Source organism: Lagenorhynchus albirostris, chromosome 4 (assembly GCF_949774975.1).
Source record: "Lagenorhynchus albirostris chromosome 4, mLagAlb1.1, whole genome shotgun sequence".
Classification (NCBI taxonomy): domain Eukaryota; kingdom Metazoa; phylum Chordata; class Mammalia; order Artiodactyla; family Delphinidae; genus Lagenorhynchus; species Lagenorhynchus albirostris.
The window spans coordinates 30,933,766-30,949,407 of record NC_083098.1 but is presented as its reverse complement, the minus strand read 5'-3'; the positions used below and the strand labels follow the sequence as shown (position 1 = coordinate 30,949,407).

General features: G+C 39.3%; 1 protein-coding gene across 12 annotated transcripts in view; it reads right to left on the bottom strand.

The window, feature by feature from the left end:
- FHIP1A (FHF complex subunit HOOK interacting protein 1A) overlaps positions 1–15,642 on the bottom strand; it is a 282,286-nt gene that overhangs the window by 206,985 nt on the left and 59,659 nt on the right. For 7 of the 12 annotated variants that reach the window (XM_060147763.1, XM_060147754.1, XM_060147762.1 and 4 more), the window contains exon 2: positions 2,120–2,182. The exons of 3 other annotated variants lie outside the window; for them this stretch is intronic. The gene's annotated coding sequence lies outside the window, so the exon portion shown is untranslated. Of the gene's footprint in view, positions 1–2,119; positions 2,183–11,270; positions 11,554–15,642 lie in introns of all 12 variants that reach the window. 2 more of the 12 variants (XM_060147755.1, XM_060147757.1) reach the window with 2 other exon arrangements.

Here is a 15,642-nt window from a genome sequence, read left to right as displayed (position 1 = left end):
TCAGACCTCTACTGTGCTGAGTGCATAAATCTGTTAACAGGCAAAGAGTGCACAAAAAGCACAGCAAACCGCCAAATGAACACTGTGTGTTGTGGGCAGAGAGAATTAATATCCACATCACAGATTTCTCTCTGTAGAGACGAAATGAATGCAGAGGGGCGTTTTTACAGGAGGTGTGGATTTTTCCATAGCACTGGATTAACTGACCCGTGTTATAATCAAGTGCTTTCCTGGAGAGTAATTAACAAATCAATCAATCAACTACAAGTTTTCAAATACGTGGAGTTGACGATGAGTTAATTATTGAATAATTTCATTCTCCAAAAGAGCCGAACTGTGACAGGTTATGTGGAAACTTGCAGAGAAGAACAAAATGTTCTACCAAGGCCCACAGTCTTCACTATTCCACTTAATATTAATAAGGGACATCCCTGGTGGCGCAGGGGTTAAGAATCCGCCTGCCGATGCAGGGGACACAGGTTTGAGCCCTGGTCTGGGAAGATCCCACATGCCACAGAGCAACTAAGCACATGAGCCACAACTACTGAGCCCACGTGCCACAACTACTAAAGCCCACGTGCCTAGAGTGCGTGCTACACAACAATGAGAAGCCCACACACCGCAAATGAAGAATAGCCCCCTCTCACTGCAACTAGAGAAAGCCCAAGCCTGCGTGTGGCAACAAAGACCCAACACAGCCAAAAATAAATAATTTTTAAAATAATTAATTTTTTAAAAAGAATATTAATAATAACTCAAGAGTCTTAAAATGGTTGGATCTAAACTCAGTCCCTGAATTTTATAGATGATAAAAATAAAGCACAGGGAAGCTAAGTGACTTCAGGGAAGACAGAGGTAGAACCCGTATCTTTCAACCCACGGTGATGCGATCTTCTCCACATTAAACTCACAATTCCTCAACTATCTACCCATTAAGTCTATTTCATTTCCCTCAAACAGCAAAGCTTTTAAAGCTTTGGGAAAAGTGGAACCAAATGAAGCTTCAATCTCCAGTTTCCATCCAATCAATCCCTGAGATTTTACATTAATTATATAGATTCTCTTCTTCACCCAAGAAACACAGTGTAATTTGGATGACCTTGGGAAGGTCCCAACCATGAAACAAATGAGTGAGCTACAGCACATCACCGAGGAGGAAGAGCAGACAGAGACAGACTACAGGCATCTCAGAAATGAATCGAGGATACTGACTGATCAAAATAAATAACGGGGCTTCCCTGGTGGCACAGTGGTTGAGAGTCCGCCTGCCAATGCAGGGGACGCGGGTTTGTGCCCCGGTCTGGGAAGATCCCACATGCCGCGGCGCGGCTGGGCCCGTGAGCCATGGCCGCTGAGCCTGCGCGTCCGGAGCCTGTGCTCTGCAACGGGAGAGGCCACAACAGTGAGAGGCCCGCTTTAAAAAAAAAAAAAAAATGAATAACGAAGATTAACAAAATCAAAATCTAAGTATTAAGTGATATTTCCCAATGTAACAACTATTCCTAAGATGTTTCTTAAAGAAAACAATGTAGTGGTCATTGTTGTTTAAGGTTGTGTAATCAAGCAGATTTGGAAAATGCGACATTCTAAAATATCCCTCTTGAACATTCACAAAGCGCATCATGTGTATAAAGGCTCGAAGAAGGCCTACAGGAAAGAAGCCCACTTAGTTTTGTTTAATATGTACAACGTTTCCCAATCTTATTTGACATCTTTGGTTTGCAGAACCTGTACTGACATCCTCCAAGAAGCATCCTTCAGGAAGCACATATAGCATTTTTGATGAATAACATGGCATCCATTAAGCAGCATTTATAGTGAGACTGGCTTCCTCTTCCAGACCCAACTGTTAAAAATCAACTCTTGGGACTTCCCTGGTGGTCCAGTTGTAAAGAATCTGCATTGCAATGCAGGGGACACAGGGTTAGATCCCTGGTCAGGGAACTAAGATCCCACATGCCACAGGGCAACTAAACCCGTTCACCACAACTACTGAGCTCATGTGCCTCAACTAGAGCCTGTGTGCTGTAAACTAGAGAGCCCACACGCCCTGGAGCCTGTATCTCACAAATAGAGAAGAGAAAACCCACACGCCACAACTAGAGAGAAACCCGCTCACCACAACGAAAGATCCCGCACCGCAACGAAGATCCCGCGTACTGCAACTAAGACCCGACACAGCCTAAAAAATAAATAAATAATAAATCTTAAAAAAAAAAATCAACTCTTGAGGTAAAGGACCCCGTGATTACAATGAAAATAACAACCACCACCACCAAGTAATAAGTGCTAAGTGCAAGGCACTGTGCTAACTACAATTTTTTTTTGAGAAGGGGTAGGATGTATTCAAATTCAAATTATACTCCCCAGAGCCTGTATCTATTCATAAACGAGAAAACATTTTTTAACAAATAAACATATCATATACACTGTTCTGTACCTTGCATTTTTCACCAAACAACGTATATTGGCAATGTTTCCAAAATGATACATAAAGAGATTCACTGGTATCTTTTTATGACTGCACAGTTTTCTAATGTACAGCAGTACAGTAACACAATGTACTAATTCAGTCTCCCATGGATGAACATTTTGGTTGTTTCCAATCTTTAGTCATTTTATAAACATTACTACATAAGTATCTCTGTACATAAATCATTTTCTCATGAATGTAATATGTATGTATATGTAGGATACATTCATAGTATATATGAATGTATGTATATCTAGAGGAATGTACTCAATATTTGTACCTAGGATAAATTTCTAGAACTGGAGCTCCTAGTCAAAGGTATGAGGTTTTTCATACTACGGATTTTGCCAAACTGCCCACTAAAGAGACTATTGTTTTGCACTCATTATCTCTACAGAGTAGGTTACAGAACTTCTTAATCTTTGCCCATCTAATAGTGATGAACGGTACCTCGATTTAGTTCTAATGTGACTATCTCTTATAATGAGCAGAGTTAAGCATCTTCTTCATATGTTTAAAAGACACTGTTATCTCTCTTTCTGTAGACTATATCCTTTGTCCACTTTTCTACTGGGTTGTTGGACTTTTTCTTATAGATTTGTAGAAGCTCTTTATTAGGGAAATCAGTCCCTTTGTGATATGAGAAGCAAAATTTTTTCCCCATTTTCTTGTTCTTTGTCTTCCCTTATGCAGGATTTTTTCTGTTAGTTTTTTAATGTAATCAAGTTTATCAATCTCTTACGGCTTCTCTCTTTTCTGTCTTACTTAGAAAGGCCATATACACTCCAAGATTATAAAATAACTTTCCCATGTTTTCTTCTATAATATACTTCATTTTTAAAATTTCTGTTTAATATAGATCAATTTTGGCGTAACACTTAAGATATTGCTCTAAATAGCTTTTTCTTTCCCCCGTCCAGATGGCCACCTGGTTATCCCACCACTGTTTACTAAACACAGCATCTTTCCCCAATTAACTTGATATTTGGTAACACAAATGTTTCAATTATTGTAGCCTTATAGTATGTTTTAATCTCTTTTTCAGAATTGGCCTACCTATTCATGCTTACTTATTTTTCCATGTGAGCATAGAATAAGGTTGTTTAGCTCCCCCAAAGTCCTGTTGTTATTTTTATTGGAATTACATTAAACATACACATTAATTTAAGGAGAACTGGCATCTTTATATCCAAGAATACGACAGGCCTTTTCATATCTTTTTTGTATCCCTCAGGAGCATTTTTAAACTCCTTCACACACATCATACATATTTTTTAAGTTTATTCTTAGGTATTTTATCCTTTTTATGGTAACTTTTTTCTTCCACTACATTCAAACTAGTTGTTAGTATATATGAAAGCTATGAATGCTGACATATTACTTTGGTATCCAGGCACATTTATAAATTATCTTATAAATTGTCTTATTCTTTATAATTAGTTTTTCACTTGATTCTCTTGGGTATTCTAGTCATATATTCCTATCATTTATTTGGAAATGATAGGAATATATGACTAGCTTTTATACCTTTATAACTTTATTTTCTTTCTGTTGTCCACCTACATTAACTTGTGATTCCAAAACACCATTAATAAAGAGTGAAAATAGTGGACATCCTTATTTTGTTTCTGGCTTTAATGGTCTCAAATTTCCTATTAAGCCTGAGATGGTTTTTAGATTGAGAAAGACATATTTTACTAAGAATACTTTCCTACTATATTTTGACGGTTTTTTTAAAAAATCAATAATGATACTGAACTTTATCAGATGTCTTTTCTATAAAAATGATCATATGATTTTTTCTATTTACATTTAACAAGATGATGAATATCTTTAATAAATTTCATACTACTGAACCCTCCTGCATTCCTAAAACAATCCTCACTTGTTATGGCGTATTATTCTTTTAATGTGTACAAAGCACACAAACGTCATCTCACTCCATCCTCTAAGCAGCCCCGCAAGGTATGTTTTGGCACCATGGCTGCACGGGCCCTCACCCACTGTACTCCCGCTCTCCTCACTGCTCCCCCTCCAGGACTGTGCCGCTCCTGCCAGACCTGCTGTTCCCGGAGATCCTCCATCCCCAGATAGCCTCCTCTATCCTTCCTCTCTCCATGTACGCCTCTGCCGACACAGCACCTCCACACAAAGGCCCTCCCTGTCTACTGTCTACCCCATGTAAAACAGACAGGAAACACCTTCCGATCTTGTCACTCATTCCCTGACCCTGTTCTATTTCTGTTTGTAGCAACTGTCACCATCTAGCATATATTATATTTCACTTCTATTAATTTACATTCCATCTCCCCCAGTAGAATGTAAGCTCCATTAAGAGAAGGAGTTTCATCTCCATTAAGAGCAGGAGTTTCATCTGCTAGGCCTGGCACACAGAAACTACTTAATATTTGTTGAATGAGGGAATGAACAAATGAATAAATGAATGAATACCCATTTTATAGACAAGAAAGTTGAAGCTTAAAGAGATGAAGTAAAATCATTCACTGGCAGAGCTGGGACTGAAACCCAAGTCAAACTTCCAATTCCCTACCCCTAACCCTTAAAACAAATGACAGGTGATTTTAGGCCACAGAAAATGCTCATATATCTTATGAATACGAAAGTGCAAGTTAGTGACTCCATTGAAAGTAGATGTCCCTTTACAAGGTAAGCAAAAGAATCAGAAGATGGCGCCCATAGACTGGCTTTGGAGCCCAAAGAGACAATCTCCAGCCCTACACTTGTCCAACACAGTCACTGCTAGCCATGCATGGTTACTGGAACTTGGGATGTGGTGTCAGCAACTACGGAACTGAAAGTTTAATTTTATTTCATTTTAATTAATTTAAATCTACAAACTGATACTAGTGGGAACCCACTTTTTCTTTATTTTTTTTTTCATGGCGGTAATATTTTTAATAATACAAAATACAAAACAACCCAAATATCCATCAGCGGTAGAATGGATAAATAATGGTATATTTATACAATGGAATACCCTACAGCAATGAAGATGAATGACCTACAACTACATTCAACAATTCCCTTGATTCTCACTAACATAATGTGGGGGGGAAAAAGCCATAAAAGATTATGGTGAATCTAATTTTTTTTAATTTTTGAATTTTATTTTATTTTTTTATACAGCAGGTCCTTATTAGCCATCCATTTTATACACATCAGTGCATACATGTCAATCCCAATCTCCCAATTCATCACACCACCATCCCCAACCCCCTCTGCTTTCCCCCCTTGGTGTCCATACATTTGTTCTCTACATCTGTGTCTCAATTTCTGCCCGGCAAACCAGTTCATCCGTACCATTTCTCTCAGTTCCACATACATGCATTAATATAAAATATTTGTTTTTCTCTTTCTGACTTATTTCACTCTGTAGGAAGTCTCTAGATTCATCCATGTCTACAAATGACCCAATTTCGTTACTTTTTATGGCTGAGTAATATTCCATTATATATATGTGCCACATCTTCTTTATCCATTCGTCTGTAGATGAGCATTTAGGTTGCCTTCATGACCTGGCTATTGTAAATAGTGCTGCAGTGAACATTGGAGTGCATGTGTCTTTTTGAATTATGGTTTTCTCTGGCTATATGCCCAGTAGGGATTGCTGGGTCATATGGTAATTCTATTCTTAGTTTTGTAAGGAACTGAGATACTGTTCTCCATAGTGGCTGTATCAATTTATATTCCCACCAACAGTGCAAGAGGGTTCCCTTTTCTCCACACCCTCTCCAGCATTTGCTGTTTGTAGATTTTCTGATGATGCCCATTCGAACTGGTGTGAGGTGATACCTCATTGTAGTTTTGATTTGCATTTCGCTAATAATTAGTGATGTTGAACAGCTTTTCAAGTGCTTCTTGGCCATCTGTATGTCTTCTTTGGAGAAATGTCTATTTATGCCTTCTGCCCATTTTTGGACTGGATTGTTTGGATTTTTAATATTGAGCTGCATGAGCTATTTATATATTTTGGAGATTAGTCCTTTGTCCGTTAATTCGTTTGCAAATATTTTCTCTCAAACTGAGGGTTGAATTTTTTCTTCTTTGTAGTTTCCTTTGCTTTGCAAAGGCTTTTAAGTTTCATTAGGTCTCATTTGTTTATATTTCCATTACTCTAGGAGGTGGGTCAAAAAGATCTTTCTGTGATTTATGTCAGAGTGTTCTTCCTATATTTTCTTCTAAGAGTTGTATAGTGTCCGGTATTACATTTAGGTTTCAAATCCATTTGGAGATTATTTTTATGTATGCTGTGAAGGAGAATTCTAAATTCATTCTTTTACACGTAGCTGTCCAGTTTTCCCAGCACCACTTATTGAAGAGACTGTCTTCTCTCCACTGTATATCCTTGCCTCCTTTGTCATAGATCAGTTGACCATAGGTGTGTGGGTTTATCTTTGGGCTTTCTATCTTGTTCCGTTGATCTACATTTCAGATTTTGTGCCAGTACCATATTGTCTTGATTACTGTAGTTTTGTAGTATAGTCTGAAGTCAGGGAGTCTGATTACTCCAGCTCCACTTTTTGCCCTCAACACTGCTTTGGCTATTCGGAGTCTTTTGTGTCTCCATACAAATTTTAAGATTTTTTGTTCTAGTTCCATAAAAAATGGCATTGGTAATTAGATAGGGATTGCATTGAATCTGTAGATTGCTTTGGGTAGTAGAGTCATTTTCACAATATTGATTCTTCCAATCCAAGAACATGGTATATATTTCCATCTCTTGGTATCATCTTTAATTTCTTTCATCAGTGTCTTATAATTTTCTGCATACAGGTCTTTTGTCTCCCTAGGTAGGTTTATTCCTAGGTATTTTATTCTTTTTGTTACAATGGTAAATGGGAGTGTTTCCTTAATTTCCCTTTCAGATTTTCATCACTAGTCTATAGGAATGCAAGAGATTTCTGTGCATTAATTTCGTATCCTGCAATTTTACCAAATTCATTGATTACCTCTTGTAGTTTTCTGGTGGCATCTTTAGGATTCTCTATGTATAGTATCACATCATCTGCAAACAGTGACAGTTTTACTTCTTCTATTCCAATTTGTATTCCTTTTATTTCTTTTTCTTCTCTAATTGCCGTGGCTAGGACTTCCAAAAGTATGTTGAATAATAGTGGTGAGAGTGGACATCCTTGTCTCATTCCTGATCTTAGAGGAAAAGCTTTCAGTTTTTCACCATTGAGAATGATGTTTGCTGTGGGTTTGTCGTATATGGCCTTTATGATATTGAGGTAGGTTCCCTCTAAGCCCACTTTCTGGAGAGTTTTTATCATAAATGGGTGTTGAATTTTGTCAAAAGCTTTTTCTGCATCTATTGAGATGATCATACGGTTTTTATTCTTCAATTTGTTAATATGTTGTATCACATTGATTGATTTGCGTATATTGAAGAATCCTTGCATCCCTTGGATAAATCCCACTTGATCGTGGTGTATGATCCTTTAAATATGTTGTCGGGTTCTATTTGCTAGTATTTTGTTGAGGATTTTTGCATCTATATTCATCAGTGATATTGGCCCGTAATTTTCTTCTTTGTAGTATCTTTGGCTTTGGTATCAGGGTGATGGTGTCTTCATAGAATGAGTTTGGGAGTGTTCCTTCCTCTGCAATTTTTTGGAAGAGTTTGAGAAGGATGGGTCTTAGCTCTTCTCTACATGTTTGATAGAATTCACTTGTGAAGCCATCTGGTCCTGGACTTTTGTTTGTTGGAGGATTTTTAATCACAGTTTCAATGTCATTACTTGTGATTGGTCTGTTCATATTTTCTATTTCTTCCTTGTTCTGTCTTGGGAGGTTATGTCTTTCTAAGAGTTTGTCCATTTCTTCCAGGTTGTTCATTTTATTGGCAAAGAGGTGCTTGTAGTAGTCTCTTAGGATGCTTTGTATTGCTGTGGTGTCTGTTGTAACTTCTCCTTTTTCATTTCTAATGTTATTGATTGAGTCCTCTCACTGTTTTTCTTGATGAGTCTGGCTAATGCTTTATCAATTTTGTTTATCTTCTCAAAGAACCAGCTTTTAGTTTTATTGATCTTTGCTATTGTTTTCTTTGTTTCTATTTCATTTATTTCCTCTCTGATCTTTATGTTTCCTTCCTTCTGCTAACTTTGGGTTTTGTTTGTTCTTCTTTCTCTAGTTCCTTTAGGTGTAAGGTTAGATTGTTTACTTGAGATTTTTCTTGTTTCCTGAGGTAGGTTTGTATAGCTATAAACTTCCCTCTTAGAACTGGTTTTGCTGCATCCCATAGGTTTTGGATCGTCGTGTTTTCATTGTCGTTTGTCTCTAGGTATTTCTTGATTTCCTCTTTGATTTCTTCAGTGATCTCTTGGTTACTTAGTAACGTATTGTTTAGCCTCCATTTGTTTGTGTTTTTTATGTCTTTTTCCCTGTAACTGATTTTTATTCTCATAGCATTGTGGTCAGAAAAGATACTTGATATGATTTCAAATTTCTTAAATTTACTGAGGCTTGATTTGTGACCGAAGATGTGATCTATCCTGGAGAATGCTCTGTGCACACTTGAGAAGAAAAGTGTAATCTGCTGTTTTCGCATGGAATGTCCTATAGATATCAATTAAATCCATCTAGTCTATTGTGTCATTTAAAGCTTGTGTTTCCTTATTAATTTTCTATTTGGATGATCTGTCCATTGGTGTAAGTGAGGTGTTAAATTCCCCCGCTATTACTGTGTTACTGTCGATTTCCTCTTTTACAGCTGTTAGCAGTTGCCTTATGTATTCAGGTGCTCCTATGTTGGGTGCATATATTTTTCTAATTGTTATATCTTCTTCTTGGATTGATCCCTTGATCATTATGTAGTTTTCTTCCTTGTCTATTGTGACATTCATTATTTTAAAGTCTACTTCATCTGATATGAGTATTGCTACTCCAGCTTTGATTTCCATTTGCATGGAATATCTTTTTCCATCTCCTCACTCTCAGTCTGTATGTGTTCCTAGGTCTGAAGTGGGTCTCTTGTAGACAGCATATATATGGGTCTTGTTTTTGTATCCATTCAGCAAGCCTGTGTCTTTTGGCTGGAGCATTTAATACATTCACATTTAAGGTAATTATCAATATGTATGTTCCTATTTCCTTTTTCTTAATTGTTTTGGGTTTCTTTTGTAGGTCCTTTTCTTCTCTTGTGTTTCCCACTTAGAGAAGTTCCTTTAGCATTTGTTGTAAAGCTGGTTGGGTGGTGCTGAATTCTCTTAGCTTTTGCTTGTCTGTAAAGGTTTTCATTTCTCCATAGAATCTGAATGAGATCCTTGCCGAGTAATCTTGGTGGTAGGTTCCTCCCTTTCATCATTTTAAATATGTCATGCCACTCCCTTCTGGCATATAGAGTTTCTGCTGAGAAATCAGCTGTTAACCTTATGGGAGTTCCCTTGTATGCTGTCTGTCAAAAGTTTTTCCCTTGCTGCTTTCAATAATATTTCTTTGTCCTTAATTTTTGCCAAGTGGATTACTATGTGTCTCAGCGTGTTTCTCCTTGGGTTTAACCTGCATGGGACTCTCTGCACTTCCTGGACTTGGGTAGCTATTTCCTTTCCCATGTTAAGGAAGTTTTCGACTATAATCTCTTCAAATATTTTCTCGGGTCCTTCTTCTCTCTCTTCTCCTTCTGGGACCACTATCATGTGAATGTTGTTACATTTAATGCTGTCCCAGAGGTCTCTTAGGCTGTCTTCATTTCTTTTCATTCTTTTTTCTTTCTTCTGCTCCACAACAGTGAATTTCACCATTCTGTCTTCCAGGTCACTTATCCGTTCTTCTGCCTCAGTTATTCTGCTGTTGGTTCCTTATCGTGTAGTTTTCATTTCAGTTGTTGTATTGTTGTTTATCTCTGTTTGTTTGTTCTTTAATTCTTCTAGGTCTTCGTTAAACATTCTTGCATCTTCTCGATCTTTGCCTCCATTCTTTTTCCGAGGTCCTGTATCGTCTTCACTATCATTATTCTGAATTCTTTTTCTGGATGGTTGCCTGTCCCCGCTACATTTAGTTGTTTTTCTAGGGTTTTATCTTGTTCCTTCATCTGGGACATAGACCTCTGCCTTTTCATCTTGTCTATCTTTCTGTGAATGTGGTTTTTGTTCCACAGGCTGCAGGATTGTAGTTCTTCTTGTTACTGCTGTCTGCCCTCTGGTGAATGAGGCTGTCTAAGAGGCTTGAGCAATTTTCCTGATGGGAGGGACTGGTGGTGAGTAGAGCTGACTGTTGTTCTGGTGGGAAGAGCTCAGTAAAACTTTAATCCGCTTGCCTGCTGATGGGTGGGGCTGGGTTCCCTCCCTGTTGGTTGTTTGGCCTGAGTCAACCCAACACTGGAGCCAACCTGGGCTCTTTGGTGGGGCTAATGGTGGACTCTCGGAGGGCTCATGCAAAGGAGTACTTCCCAGAACTTCCTCTGCCAGTTTCCTCTTCCTCACGGTGAGACACAGCCACCCCTGCCTCCGCAGGAGACCCTCCAACACTAGCAGGTCACTGCTCCTTCCCCTGGGCCCCAGTGCACACACTACTCTGTGCATGCCCTCCAAGAGTGGAGTTCTCTGTTTCCCCCAGTCCTGTCAAAGTCCTGCAATCAATTCCTGCTAGCCTTCAAAGTCTGATTCTCTAGGAATTCCTCCTCCCATTGTCAGACCCCCAGGTTGGGAAGCCTGATGTGGGGCTCAGAACCTTCACTCCAGTGAGTGGACTTCTGTGGTATAAGTGTTCTCCAGTTTGTGAGTCACCCACCCAGCATTTATGGGATTTGATTTTATTGTGATTGTGCCCCTCCTACTGTCACACTGTGGCTTCTCCTTTGTCTTTGGATGTGGGGTGTCCTTTTTGGTGTGTTCCAGTGTCCTCCTGTCGATGACTGTTCAGCAGTTAGCCGTGACCCCAGTGCTCTCGCAAGAGGGAGTGACAGCACGTCCTTCTGCTCTGCCATCTTGAACCATTCTCTCTACTTTTTCAACTGTACATTTTATGCAACCTCAACAGAGATCAAGCATTTCTGGTGAAAAGTGGGCATCCACATGGAGAGGTGCTGTAAACATAAAATCCTCACCAGAGTTCGAAGACTGAGTACAAAAAGAGAATGTAAAAGATCTCATTAATAGTATGTTCATATTGAACATTTTGGATAGACTCGGTTAAATAAAATACATTATTAAAATTTTTTTTTAAAAAAGAAGATGGCCTCCAAAGAATTCCCTGGAAAATATAGGCATTATATTAAGGCAGGTCTCCTCTCTCAATACCCATTAGCCTACAGCAAGCATCATGAAGCTCTAACCTTCATCCACATGTGTCCTTGGGTATCCAGAAGATAAAACTGGATGCTTCGGGCTTCCCTGGTGGCGCAGTGGTTGAGAGTCCGCCTGCCGATGCAGGGGACACGGGTTCGTGCCCCGGTCTGGAAAGATCCCACATGCCACGGAGCACCTGGGTCTGTGAGCCATGGCCACTGAGCCTGCGCATCTGGAGCCTGTGCTCCGCAATGGGAGAGGCCACAACAGTGAGAGGCCCACGTACAGCAAAAACAAACAAACAAAAAAACTGGATGCTTCAAGGCCAAATGGCCATTAAACATGTATTTACTACCAGTTCTGGCAGACACGAGTACTAGAAGCAAACTCCCCCAGGGACTAGCCATATTATGGCCAGTATGGCCACCAGGGACCTGGCTTTGAAAAATTATTTGCTTCTTCAATGCCTAAGGCTCTTTTCTGGTTTCAAAAGGGCCATTTACAATTACATATTCTTCACAGCCTTTCCCTCTTCTATCATTGGGATACTTTCCTGAACCAACTATAGGCTAAAAACAAAATTTCACAAATCATTTCTAACATTAAACAGTACCTTTAACTTTTCTTCAAAACTCAATCAAACCCTGTATTTTAAAACTGTGGGGCTGATCCAGCTTTGCAATGTGGCACATTTAATTCCATCAGTATAAAATGTAATAAGTAAAGATCTGAGCTACTGAGGCATAACTAAATGTTCTGAACCTGTGAACTGAAAAACCAAGGCTCATTTATATTATTTCTAAATAGTAAATAAAATCACTTTCCAACATTTCACTATCAAATTACAGTAATTTTTCTACCAGCACACACTTGAGGAATGCCACAAAAGGACCTTTCTAACAGTTCGTTTTATTGCTGCTCATACCTTCTAAATATTTCTCGGCTGGCTTCTATTCAAAGGTAAATGGAAGGCAGTAAAATTTATGGAAAATGTATTCAACTGCTTAAAATACATCAACCAAAAGAAAAAAGATTTTAAGGCTGTATTATGAGTTGTGAAATTATATCTCCTTTGCTTAGTCTCTGATTTCAATTGACAGGTAACAAAACTGACAAACCAGTCAAGTTCCCAGTCCCCTTCTATACAGAGCCCAACCCTCCCATCTCAAACTCTCACCTTGGTCAAGGCCAGGGTAAACACCTGTCCTTCACATTTTTACACAACCTGACTTTGTATGCCACAAATACAAGCTCTCACACCAGGCAGGAAGCAAATTCCAGTGCATGGAACAAATTCCCACTCTTTTAAACCATCTGTTGACAGTTCCCTTGACTTTCTCAGCTGTCAAGATAGTGAAGGGAGGAAAAGGACCTTTCTGTATAACTGTAAAGTGTAACCAGATAAGTGTGCCCTAAGCAATTCACACATAGAAAGGTAAAATAAAACTCCAGTGAAGGTTTAAAATTTAGCTATAAAAATTATATTATAGGTCGAGAACAAGGTGGCTGAGGAGAAGGACATGCTCTCACTCCCTCTTGCAGGGACACCAGAATCACAACTAGCTGCTGGACAACCATCGACAGGAAGACACTGGAACTCACCAAAAAAGATAACCCACATCCAAAGACAAAGGAGAAGCCACAATGAGACAGTAGGAGGGGCACAATCACAATAAAATCAAATCCCATAACTGCTGGGTGGGTGACTCACAGACTGGCGAACACTTATACCACAGAAGTCTACCCTCTGGAGTGGAGGTTCTTAGCCCCACGTCAGGCTTCGTAACCTGGGGGTCCGGCAACGGGAGGAGGAATTCCTAGAGAATCAGATTTTGAAGCCTAGTGGGAGTTGATTGCAGGACTTCGACAGGACTGGAGGAAACAGAGACTCCACTCTTGGAGGGCACACGCAAACTAGTGTGCCCATCGGGACCCAGGGGAAGGAGGAGTGATCCCAGGGGAGACTGAACCAGACCTACCTGCTAGTGTTGGAGGGTCTCCTGCAGAGGCGGGGGGTGGCTCTGTTTCACCATGGGGACAAGGACACTGGCAGTAGAAGTTCTGGGAAGTGCTCCTTGGCCTGAGCCCTCCCAGAGTCTGCCATTAGCCCCACCAAAGAGTCCAGGTAGGCTCCAGTGTTGGGTTACCTCAGGCCAAACAACCAACAGGGAGGGAACCCAGTCCCACCCATCAACAGTCAAGTGGATTAATGTTTTACTGAGCTCTGCCCACCACAGCAACAGCCAGCTCTACCTACCACCAGTCCCTCCCATCAAACCTCTTAGATAGCCTCATCCACCAGAGTGCAGACAGCAGAAGCAAGAAGAACTACAATCCTGCAGCCTGTGGAACAAAAACCACATTCATAGAAAGACAGACAAGATGAAAAGGCAGAGGGCTATATACCAGATGAAGGAACAAGATAAAACCCCAGAAAAACAACTAAATGAAGTGGAGATAGGCAACCTTCCAGAAAAAGAATTCAGAATAATGATAGTGAAGATGATCCAGGACCTCCGAAAAAGAATGGAGGCAAAGATCGAGAAGATGCAAGAAATGTTTAACGAAGACCTAGAAGAATTAAAGAACAAACAAACAAAGATAAACAACAATACAACAATTGAAATGAAAACTACACGATAAGGAACCAACAGCAGAATAACTGAGGCAGAATAATGGATAAGTGACCTTGGAAGACAGAATGGTGGAATTCACTGCTGCGGAACAGACTGAAGAAAAAAGAATGAAAAGAAATGAAGACAGCCTAAGAGACCTCTGGGACAGCATTAAATGTAACAACATTCACATGATAGTGGTCCCAGAAGGAGAAGAGAGAGAGAAAGGACCCGAGAAAATATTTGAAGAGATTATAGTCAAAAACTTCCCTAACATGGGAAAGGAAATAGCCACCCAAGTTCAGGAAGTGCAGCAAGTCCCATACAGGATAAACGCAAGGAGAAACACGCCGAGACTCATAGTAATCAAATTGGCAAAAATTAAAGGCAAAGAAAAATTACTGAAAGCAGCAAGGGAAAAATGACAAATAACATAAAAGGGAACTCCCATAAGGTTAACAGCTGATTTCTCAGTAGAAACTCTACAAGCGAGAAGGGAGTGGCATGATATACTTAAAGTGATGAAAGGGAAGAACCTACAACAAAGATTACTCTACCTGGCAGGGATCTCATTCAGATTCTATGGAGAAATGAAAACCTTTACAGACAAGCAAAAGCTAAGAGAATTCAGCACCACCAAACAGCTTTACAACAAATGCTAAAGGAACTTCTCTAAGTGGGAAACACAAGTGAAAAAAAGGACCTACAAAAACAAACACAAAACAATTAAGAAAATGGTCACAGGAGCATACATATCGATAATTACCTTAAATGTGAATGGTTTAAATGCTCCAGCCAAAAGACACAGGCTTGCTGAATGGATACAAAAACAAGACCAATATATATGCTGTCTACAAGAGACCCACTTCAGACCTAGGAACACATACAGACTGAGAGTGAGGGGATGGAAAAAGATATCCCATGTAAATGGAAATCAAAAGAATGCCAGAGTACCAATACTCATATTAGATAAAATAGATGTTAAAATAAAGGTTACAAGATAAAAGGAAAGACACTACATAATGATCAAGGGATCAATCCAAGAAGAATACATAACAATTAGAAGTATATATGCACCCAACATAGCAGCACTTCAATACATAAGGCAATGTGCTAACAGCAATAAAAGAGGAAATTGACAGTAACACAATAATAGTGGGGGACTTTAACACCTCACTTACACCAATGGACAGATCATCCAAAATGAAAATTAATAAGGAAGTAGAAGATTTAAATGATACAATAGACCAGATAGATTTCATTGTTATTTATAGGACGTTCCATCCTAAAAGAGCAGATTACACTT